The following is a 12,233-nucleotide window of genomic DNA, read 5'->3' as shown; positions in this document are numbered from 1 at the left end:
GCGTTGCCTCATATTGCCTCTCCTGGTAGAAGTAGAGGACGCCGGGCCACTGTCTCTCGAGAATGATCGTGTAGAATCGGAATCAGAGGTAGTAGGAGATATGGACCTTGGATGGTTGGAGGGACCATCTCTGCGGAATCCATCCTGCCATTTATAAACTCTGTTATAGTTATAGTCGTCGAGGTCGCGTTGAAATTTCTTTCTTTTCTGCGCCTCAACCTCTTTGCGGTGTTCAGATAGTGTTGATCGAAGAGCCTCCTTGGCGGATTCGAAATCAGCCTGGGAGCTTGTGCTCCTTAGTTGTTGTTCGGTGGCTTCAATCTGTGACCTAAGAGAAACAATGGATTTCTGGAGGAAGGAAATAGTTAGTAACATTAAATCGTATGAACATTTATTGAGGATCATCTCAAATTGCTGTGTATATGAAATGTCATCTCTGAAGATTGTAAGATAGCGTGAAACGTGATGATTCACCGCCCTCCATTATAAAGTGTCAAACAAAACGACAAGTGAATGTTCCACTAAATTTCTCATGTATAGAATGTAAAATGCGAAATTTTGGTGGAACACTCACTTGTCGTTTTGTCTGACACTTTTTTCAATTGTAGAGTCTGAAGAAGGCCGTCTGGGCCGAAAACGTTTATGTTATATATCGTTTTCACCAACCGTGTTCAAATCTTCAAAATATTAAAGCACTCACGCAAAAGTAATTATTTTCTGGTGGGACTCTTTATTATACTACGTACGGATTGGGACCCTTACCCACCTGTCATCAAGCCACATCCATTATACCTACTATGTGGTTAATGCTACAGTCCTATATACTGGTAACGCACATGTGTACAGATTTCCCTGTTAACCAGTCAGTTGTTACTCTGCTTTGCACTCATGGAAGGCAATAGCCTTGCATCAGTTTATCTTTGGATGGGTCCCTCTTCCTTTTGGAGGAGTTACCAACAGAAGAAGGACAAACCTGAACCAGAATCAGGCCAAAGTACAGCCCTCACCCAAATAATTCCAGAAAACCTCCTTTCTTCAAACGTTTGGAACCATCCAGTTTAGTAATTTTGCACTTGACAAAGGACCATATGGGTCCAAAACGTGTTTCTCCATATCCACTGTCCAAATTTCAATAAAGAAGGTTTTCTGGAATTATTTGGGTGAGCGCTGTACTTTAGCCTGAACCCGGTTGGTCCTTCTTCTGTTGGTGTATCTCATGTCCCAGTAATGTCCATCAGCTGCTGCCTGTCATGACCTTATTATTTGTATATGATGGTGTGTGTTTCGGTTGGGAATTTGATCCGGGCTCCTGTGTTCTGCTGGTGGTGGTTTCTTTGCCACTGGACCATCGTTTTGGGTATTTGGTGTCAGTCCTCTGAGCATACTTGAGTTTCCAGGAATCGAACCTCGGGTGTTAATTATTGCCATCAACCTATGGGAGGATTCTGGGGCCTTTATAAGGAAGAGGGCTGGCTCCACTAGTTGCTGGTTTTTGTGGTCCCAAACTAAAATTCGTGGTCCTGGGAGGAGGAGTGTTTTGCCTGTGCTGCAACTGTCTAGGAAGGAGTTTGAGTGTTATTTGTGTTTGAGTCTGGTTTGTCCCTCCACACTTCTACTCTGCCCTGTCCTTCACTTCTGTTTGCTTGGCACTATCTGGTTGTTTGAGGTGGGTTCCAGTTTATTTTGCCCCAGTCCTGTGTTAACCCTTTCCTCACCTCTCCACTGTCCCTCTCCTCATTCTCTTGTTTTGTATTGTGTTGTGCTGAATGTCCATTGTTCAGCACATCCCATCCTGTTTGTTTGTCTGCAGCTGCTCCTTAATTTCTCGAGGGGTCACCACCTTAGAATCCCCAGTCCCTAGCTCTCTTGTAGCTCTTGCCCTATCTGTCGGCTAGGTCTTCGTGCTAGAGAGCCAGGAGTTGTCGGGGCCAAGGCTAGCTTGGGGGCAGCTGACCACCACCCGTAGGCAGGGCCTAGCTAGCCGCCATAGTATCAGAGAGAGTCTCCTTCCCCTGTTTCCTTAGCGGTGCAATCTGCAGTCCGGAATCTGTGTCTGGACCTTCCAAGGATCTACATGTATTGATGTTCTTGGGTTGTTGTGACTACCTTACAACCCCTCGAGGTGAACAGGTATCTGTTTTTATATCTCTCACTGTTGACCTTGATATACTACATGAGGATTGGCTCGGTATCCCCTTTTGGAGGAGTTATTCTGGCTTGGCTTGGCTTTATTCCCATATTATATCACTAGGTTTCAGGAAAACAAGACACTAACCTATAGGGAGCCATGGAGCAAGTTCTCCTTTTCCACCTAGAACATATTTGCATATTCCTTACCCATGGTTACATACACAATCTAAATAAAAATTAGAAGCCAATATAAGATAATCCTCATGTGATACATTAGTGATCTGCATCTCTAAGATACTTATGGCTTATCCTTTGGTAGAGACACCAATGAGGAAGTTCATGAAAGTTCTATGACATTTCCATACAGAATGAAGTCATAATATATTCATGTGCTCAAACCCATGGGAAGACTTTTTGTAGTTTAAGTTTTTGAGCTCTTATTGAATGCAACCATTGCACTCCTATAGTCTCCGCTTCCATCGAATAGATAACATCACATCATGAAAACCATGAAGCTCAAGCCTATAGACCAACCCTTATCGCCCTACCATGAGCCCATGAGGACAATAATAGGACCAAAAACATCTACCAATGTTATGTACAAGTTTAGCAATGGATTTACCAGTCCCAAGAAATAGTCCCATCCAACGTTCCTCCCAACCCTGAAGATGAGTCACTCCGTTACGTCTCCAAATGTATCGAGAGCCTTTGCACCTCCACCTTTATAAGTATGAAAAATAAAGTAAAAAATGCAAAGCATCTATGGCAACTATTAAAGTATAGAGAAAATATTAGCTGCCATAGCAACTATTAAACTGAATGGCCCTCATGGTGTGTGGTTTCCAAGAAACAAGAATATTATAAAACAGGACATATTTGTTTCATAGAATTATGCCAATAGGATGTCTGTAAAGTGCGTCTGAAAAGGTATCCATGAAAGGGTCCTGAGTGTTCGGCAATTAGTGTACCTGCTGGAAACTGGAAGCCGTAGATGGCTCTAAAGAGTCCACTCAGACGGCCGAGTCAAAGTGCCGCTCTTCTCACTGTAATTACTGCAATTAGAAAAATTTGCAAATAGTCAATTAATACGGCTCAAAAAATTACATTGGGAAATAAAAGAGCGTTTTACTCAATTATTACAAAAAAAAGAGGACCTTGACGAGAACACCAAGTGGTTTATAATGGCTTCTTTCTTCTCTAGCCCCGGCATGGTGGAGCTCCTGGACCTTTGCAGACCTCCTGTATATCCATGCCACCATAGGGGATGGGGAAGTGGGAAGGGTTCTGATCAGAGTCAAACTACTGTTTCATCACTTTTTTTCCTCCTATAAAAATTTAGATTAAAACAAAGAAATATTCCCCAAATTAAAAGTTAGGGTTGAGCAATTGGGATCGGAAAAGATCATAATCCGATCGGCGATCGAGTAAATTTCACGATCGCGATCGGAATTCCGATCCCGATCTTTTCCAGCAGGATTGAGGTCGGAGGTAATCTCAAGATCGGCTCAACCCTAAAAGTGACTTTCCCATAGAGAACCATTGACTAGGGTTGAGCGATCGGGATCTGAAAAGATCGGATCTCGATCGTCGATCGAGCAAATTTCACGATCGGGATAGGCTGGAAAATGATCGGAAATCGGATTTTAAAATCGATCCTGAAATCTCAAGATCGGCTCAACCCTATCAAAAGTATATATGGCCATGCAAAAAAAATAGATACCTTACGCACCCTCACACAAGGAAACCAAAAAATTATAGGTATCCAAATATGGCGGCTCAACGCTAGCAGAAAAAAGAAGTGAACGGCTTCTATTGACGTCAATGGGAGGTGTTTTTTGGAGGCGATTTTGCATCAAAACCTGGTCCAAAAAACGCCAGGTGAACTCAGCCTTATTGGACCTATTAACCCAGGGAGAACACATCTTGTCAAAAAGTGGACGGGTATCTGAAATAGCAGAGTTAAGCTTTTCATATAACACGATCGTGCCGACTAGTCCAATGACATTTGACAATGAAAGAAACATTTTTCCCAGTTGCCATTAAAAAATTGGGGTGATTTGTATTGCACATATCTTAGCGTACATGGTCTCAGACCAAGTAATAATACTGGAGCAGTTAGAGGGAACGATTGACCCAAGAGTCATTGTACCATCCTATAGATGAATGTCTAGAAGCGATAGGCCAGGAGGCAAGTCCACCAGATAGGAAGGTGGAGTGGCACAACCCCGAAAACAAAGGTGAAACCATAGGGTAAAGTCTATGTAATCTAGAGGGAACCAAATAGGTTTTATGAAGAATTTTCAAGAGGGCTCCATAAGAGTGACTTACCAGGTGCCATTACCAATGAATGTGCTGCTCTCGAACTGGGGTCAATGTGGTCTCCAAGTCCTGTCCCCATTCTGAGTTTTTATCAGTACATCATTCAGAATATTAAAATGGTGACAATAGGAAGTACAATTTGTCCTGCAAAAAATAAGCCTCTATATGGCTCTGTGAATGCAAATGTAAAAAAAAAAAACAACTCAAAAATGGCTGCGACAGAAAGGGGTTAAAACCTAATGCATTATGCTGTGGATTTTCTTCATGGAATATTTGCATACAATCTGTAACACTGTACATGTCTATGTCACCTAAAGGTTGCAAAAGTATTCACACCCTTTCAGATGCGAGTTTAGACGTGAGACGAGCGCTGCAGTAAAGCGACTTCCATCAGGTTAGTCCTGTAATATAGTAGTTGGAAGTCGTCTCCATTGAGTAATATTCCTGCTATCTGCAATCAGTAGAGCCGGCTACAGGATGTGAAGTTTCATGGCCCGTTCCTGTGACTGTGAGCAGGTGCCGGTGATTCATTAATTAGATGTTTTTTTGTTTTTTTTCCAGGAACGAGTGAACAGAATGAAAATGAGCAAACACAATCGGTGGTAATAGGAAAAATAAAACCTTGATTGAAGCTCCGCAATCTAAATTCTGCTCCGTGTTCTGCCTCAACATCTGCTTTTAAAGAACATTTAGCCAAGTGGGGCTGCAAACAAAAGGTCCAAAACTGCCAAAAAGTAAAACTTTCTTCTGCCTCATTTCAAATCTGAGATTTGCGGAGATTTTATTTGTAAAGGGAAAAGTCGGGAAGGCTCTGATGTGTCCCCTCTTACCTGTCCTCTTGGTCACATATGTCCAGATATGAGTATGACACGTTGAAGAGCTTTTCTAAAACCAATATGGTTTTCCGATATGTTATCACAAAGTGATATGCTAATTATCCTCTCCTATTATAAATGTGAAAGTTTGTGTGTTTGGATGTTTGGATGTTTGTTCCGCAATCACGCCGAAACGGCCAAGCAGATTACACTCAAATTTGACACATACCTAGAATGGCACCCAGAATGGAACATAGGCACCTTACCATCCCCATAGGTTGTCGGGTTTGCCGACTGCGAGCACCAAAATCACAGTTGGTGTAGACTGAAGGACCTGAGATGATGTCATTGCAGACTGTCGCGCGTTTTTCCGATAGAGGGGGCAGATCTATAGAGGCTGAAGCCGGCCTCCAAGCCTTCGCGCTGTTCTCCGTTTGGAGCAAGGGGAGGCCGGGGTTGTGGGTGAGGAGGAGCTGGGTCCAAGGTTGCGAGTGGGGGTTGGGGGAAAGGGGAGGCTGGTTTCGCAGGTGGGTGGGAAAGGGGGCCCAGGATCATGGGTGGGGGGAAGAAAGGAGGGGGGAATGGGGGCGCGGGATAGGGAGGAGGAAGAGGTGGGTCCATGGGAGGGAAGAGGGGATGGGGGTAGGGGGAGCAACGGGGGGTGCTGGGGGTCCGTGGGTGGAATAGTGTGGGAGGGGCCCGCGGCCACCGCAAAGCAAGGATGGGGGCAGGAGCAGGTGGGTCATGCAGGGAGGGAATGGACCGTGGGCGAAGTCGCGGGTAATGCTAATATGTTTATATGAGTGTGCATACAGACATATACCGAAATATCCGAGAAGAAATGTAGCAAAGTTTAACTTGACATTTGATACTTAATTACCCTGTGATACAGAACTTTATCTCAACCTTTCCAATGGCTTTTGTTGGGTTTTTGGGATAAGATGTTCTACCGCACCAAGTTAAGCCGATCAAATCAAAATTTTTGCGTTTCCTTGTGGCTAACCAGTTCCACGTGATACAGTTATCATACTTATTGGTCCAAGTCTGGTGCTGTGGTCTCTCATGGAGTAGACCAGGCTATGACATCTCAATGGCTGGTTCACATCTTGTTGCAAGGGGTTCTAGAACTCTTTGTCCAATTAAATAGTACCCTCCTTTTTTGGTGTACGGAGCCTTAGGGAGCACTGTGCACCAGAGTGTAGGGACTCCTTCTCTTACTGAAGTGGTCTCAAACTGAAGGAATTCATTGCAATCATATCAAGAAAACAATAAACCCCGTTTTTGGGCAATTCCTGACTCCTTTGCTTATATGATTTGTAGGAGGTTCAGAGATCCTATGGTGCATATTGCTCACCACTGGATCCTGAGAAGAGTGAGCAGAGTTCTAGGGGTGGGGGCTTACTGCAAGTATACTTGGGTGGGGAGAAGGTGGAATGGGGGCAGCATCTTATTACTATATATCTGGTGAGTAGAGAGCTCAAGATAGAAATTGGTTACATTTCCACCGAAACAAATCTTTGGACTGTAGAAAACAAACCCCAATTGAAATGAAACAGGTCCGCCTATAACTAGTATTCCCAATGTATAATAATGTGGTAATCTGGGGTCCAATGAGGTCATCAAAGATATTTCCAAGATGGCACCAAGGAGATCTTCTCTAGAAAATTAAGATTTGGCATAACTGTAACAAGGTCTGGCTGTACACTTAGTGTTCCACGGGTGATGGAAATACGTTATTGACAATTATATTATACTATACATTTCCATCTTTCACCCTATAACATATATTGATTAGGTTTACAGGTACCAATTGTTCTCAGTTAACATATAGATCAGACTAGACAAGACTAGAGGTTACCCAACAATATGGTCAAGTAACAATCTAGTATTCTACTCTCCATACAGATGGCATACAGCTACATTGTGTGGACTGAATAGACTGAATTAAATCCAACAATGACCCTGGGGAATAGCTGACCTTCCCTGCATGGCTGCTCACAGGCACGTGCCTCTTATGACTAATGGAAAATTTCAGGCCAACCCTATTGACTTTGTCACGTAAAGCAGATCCAGCTTTATGGACAGCCCATGTATAGCTTACTAGTGTAGAAATAACTATACCGTATTGTGTGCCTTCCTAATAGACAATGCTACACTATACAGCTCAGATACTGAACAAGTCCAATAACAAGTCTGAATAGCGGTGATCTATAATATAATATTAATGTCATTCAGAAGATTTGCAAAATATTCGTGAAAGTTTAAAGGTGAATGTACCTGGAGCCTTCGGGAGTAAAAAAAAAAAAAAAATCTTGGCAGCCTTGGATAGGGTTAATTTTCGCTACATTTTATTCCAAGGATTAATATTCCGTAATATTCCTTGGGGTTGTATTTTGGGATAATAACCCTGATATAGAGAGTTTCTGGTGATCTTGGCTACGTAATAGTTGGAATTTTCTCTCTAGTTCCCACACCATTCCAGAACAATCAATGCTGCATATTTTGGTGTTTCATGACCGAAACATCACATCTTCTGCAACGCACTTAATAAAAGATATTAATAAGCATCAGATTTGATCCCATTCAAGCATTGCAAGGACCATAGAGATAAGTACAGGGTAAGGCCGGGTTCACATCTGCGTCCCAACCTCCATTCTGCAGGTTTCCATTTCCTGCACGAAACTGGGCAAGAGACGGAAACCTGCAGGCATTTTTCAAACCCAGTCATGGCCGGACTCGGTCTGACAGGTTTCAGAATGGAGACCCGAACGCTGGTGTGAACCCATAGTAAGCAGCAGAAAAGACGGGACCCTGAAGTTATAGCCACACAATATACTCTATAAGTGGGCGGAATCACTCCCCAATGGCCACATTTGGGGTTTGGGTATCAAGTCTGACCGTGGGATTGAGGCTGAATCCCTTTCTTAAAGGATGAGTGCTATATCCTATACAGATACACAAGTCACACATCCAGCAGCCGGCCCTTTTAGGGAAATTAACTCTGAAGGCAAATCAGAAACATAAGATTTATGAAAATTGAGAATTTATTGTAATTGTGTCGTTGATTGTTCAGACATCTGTTACGTTGTATAATAAGACTCCTCGTGATTTTCACACTCCAAGGATTAATGACAACAAATGTATTACACATGACTCTATTATGTTAACTTGTAAGAACACACAGAAGAACAATCTGAAGATCTATAGTCGATGAGGAGGTTATATCTCCAGTGATCTGGGGTAGTTAGGTGGATAATGTCCCTGGTGATCTAGGGTTGTTAGAGGAAAAAATTTCTTAGTGATCGAGACTAATTCGGGGGATAATATCCTGATGATTGAGGGAAGTTATAGGAATAATTCCCCAGGTGATCTTGGGTAGCTAAGGGGATAATACACCTTATGATATGGATTTGTTATGGGGATAATATCCCTGGTGATCTGAGGTTGTTACAGGAAGGATATCCTTGGTGATCGAGACTAATTCTGGGGATTATATCCCAATGATCTAGGGTACTTATGGGAATAATATCCCAGATGATCTGGTGTAGGTATGGGGATTATACCCCTTGTGATCTGGGGCTGTTACAGAAATAATATCCTTGGTAATTTGAAGTAGTAAAGGAGATAATATCCCTGGTGATCTAGAGTAGTTACAGAGATAATATCCCTGGTGATCTAGAGTAGTTACAGAGATAATATCCCTGGTGATCTAGAGTAGTTACAGAGATAATATCCCTGGTGATCTAGAGTAGTTACAGAGATAATATCCCTGGTGATCTAGAGTAGTTACAGAGATAATATCCCTGGTGATCTAGAGTAGTTACAGAGATAATATCCCTGGTGATCTAGAGTAGTTACAGAGATAATATCCCTGGTGATCTAGAGTAGTTACAGAGATAATATCCCTGGTGATCTAGAGTAGTTACAGAGATAATATCCCTGGTGATCTAGAGTAGTTACAGAGATAATATCCCTGGTGATCTAGAGTAGTTACAGAGATAATATCCCTGGTGATCTAGAGTAGTTACAGAGATAATATCCCTGGTGATCTAGAGTAGTTACAGAGATAATATCCCTGGTGATCTAGAGTAGTTACAGAGATAATATCCCTGGTAATCTGAGGTTGTTATGAACACAATATCCCTAATAAACTAAGAAAGTTACAGAGATAATATCCCTGGTGATTTAGGGGACTTATGGGGATAACACCCCTGGGGATTTAGAGTAATTAGAAGGGTAATATCTCAGATGCTCTGGGGTATTTACAGGGACATTTACCCCGGTGATATGGGGCAAAAAAAAAGATTACAAGCCTGTTATTCAGCCAGGTACTTGCCTAGTATGGTCAGTCTATATAAGTGTGATCCTATTCAGCATCCTCTGCTACTACTACAATGACCAGACAACAGAAGAGACAATGGGACCCTGATGTTACGGCCACACAGTACACCTAGAATCACTACCCAATGGCTACCAAGTCTGACCATGCGTGGGGGTATCTCCTTGAAGGATTGGTGCAACTACCATCCTGTGCAACTACCCAGGTCACCTATCCATTGGCTGGTCCATTTAGGGAAATGACTCCCTATCTACAATTCTGTAACCTATATTTCATTACTTAGACCATAGGATTTACGAAATCTGAGAATTGATTGCAATTGTGTCATTCCATAGCTAATTGATTGTACAGACATCTATTACATTGTATAATAAGACTCCTCGTGATTTTCCCGCTCAAGGCAGTTATGACAACAATTCGCTATAATCGACTACACATGACTGTATTCTATTAACTTATGTAAGAAGAGACAGAAAACCGCTCGATGGAATTTATGAATCCCGGCAATAACCTTGGAATTTTAATACAATTAATGTATAGGGGGTTTATCTATTTCTGGAGAAGGGGCCACAAGAAATCAGGTTGTGTGTGGCTTTTGTTAAATATGTGCATATTTCCTGCGGAATGCTTGTATGCATGTAGTACAGGCATTAATCTTGCTTTCATGCTGAGACACCAGGGAAATGCATCAAGATATTCTGCAGGAAAAATATCTGATGTAAATAGAGACGTTTTATATTGGTGATATGTTAGCTTCAAATAAAATGATTTCAGGCCAAGAAATAAAAATGAAGCCCCCATCTGGAGCCATTTATTCCAAGGAACGGCACCATTAGTAATTCCTGCAAACTCATTGACATAGCACTGTTTATCAGGATGGGTTTAGACTCCTCCACTCCTTACAGGGGTTGTCTCATGGTGAGCAAATTGATTCGTAACAAATTTTTCCAATAATTACAAGATGTTTGGGGCTCACCATCCATGAATGTCTATTATACTCTGGGGTCTCTTTAGACCCCAATGCATAATAAACAGAGGCCCAGAGGAGGTGCAGAAATATAATAACACAGACACCTTCCCTGATATCCCATGGACTAGTTTTCAGCCTTCTGGGTGATATTATGGGCCCTGGACGACCACCAAGACCGGTCATGACTTGCTTTAAAGATCTCTTCAAATGCCAGAGAATAATAAGCGAAGACCCCAGAGAATAATAAGCGGAGACCCCAGAGAATAATAAGCGGAGACCCTAGAGAATAATAAGCGGAGACCCCAGAGAATAATAAGCGGAGACCCTAGAGAATAATAAGCAGAGACCCCAGGGTATAATGAGAGGAGACCCCAGAGAATAATGAGAGGAGACCCCAGAGAATAAAAAGCGGAGACCCCAGAGAATAATAAGTGGAGACCCCAGAGAATAATAAGTGGAGACCCCAGAGAATAATAAGCGGAGACCCCAGAGAATAATAAGCGGAGACCCCAGAGAATAATAAGCGGAGACCCCAGAGTATGATAAGCGGAGACCCCAGAGTATAATGAGAAGAGACCCCAGAGTATAATAAGAGGAGACCCCAGAGTATAATAAGCAAAGACCCCAGAGTATGATAAGCAGAGACCCCAGAGTATAATGAGAGACGACCCCAGAGTATGATAAGCGGAGACCCCAGAGTATGATAAGCAGAGACTCCAGAGTATGATAAGAGGAGACCCCAGAGTATAATGAGAGGAGACCCCAGAGTATAATAAGCGGAGACCCCAGAGTATAATAAGCGGAGACCCCAGAGTATAATAAGAGGAGACCCCCAGAGTATAATAAGCGGAGACCCCAGAGTATAATAAGAGGAGACCCCAGAGTATGATAAGAGGAGACCCCAGAGTATAATAAGCGGAGACCCCAGAGTATAATAAGAGGAGACCCCAGAGTATGATAAGAGGAGACCCCAGAGTATAATAAGCGGAGACCCCAGAGTATAAAGAGAGGAGACCCCAGAGTATAATATGCAGAGACCCCAGAGTATAATAAGCAGAGACCCCAGAGTATAATAAGCAGAGACCCCAGAGTATAATAAGCAGAGACCCCAGAGTATGATAAGTAGAGGTCCAAGAGTATAAAAAGCAGAGACCCCAGAGAATAATAAGCGGAGATCCCAGAGTATGATAACGGGAGACCCCTGAGTGTAATAAGCGGAGATCTCAGATAATAATAATAATAAGTGGAGACCCCAGAGTATAATAAGCAGAGACCCCAGAGTATAATAAGCAGAGACCCCAGAGTATGATAAGCGGAGACCCTAGAGTATAATAAGCGGAGACCCCAGAGTATAATAAGAGGAGACCCCAGAGTATAATAAGCGGAGACTCCAGAGAATAATAAACAGAGACCCCAGAGAATAATAAGCGGAGACCCCAGAGAATAATATGCAAAGCCCCCCAGAGTATAATAAGAGGAGACCCCAGAGTATAATAAGCAGAGACCCCAGAGTATAATAAGCAGAGACCCCAGAGTATGATAAGCGGAGACCCCAGAGTATAATAAGAGGAGACCCCAGAGTATAATAAGCGGAGACTCCAGAGAATAATAAACAGAGACCCCAGAGAATAATAAGCGGAGACCCCAGAGAATAATATGC

Source organism: Leptodactylus fuscus, chromosome 4 (assembly GCF_031893055.1).
Source record: "Leptodactylus fuscus isolate aLepFus1 chromosome 4, aLepFus1.hap2, whole genome shotgun sequence".
Classification (NCBI taxonomy): Eukaryota; Metazoa; Chordata; class Amphibia; order Anura; family Leptodactylidae; genus Leptodactylus; species Leptodactylus fuscus.
Note: the sequence above shows the minus strand (reverse complement) of the source record.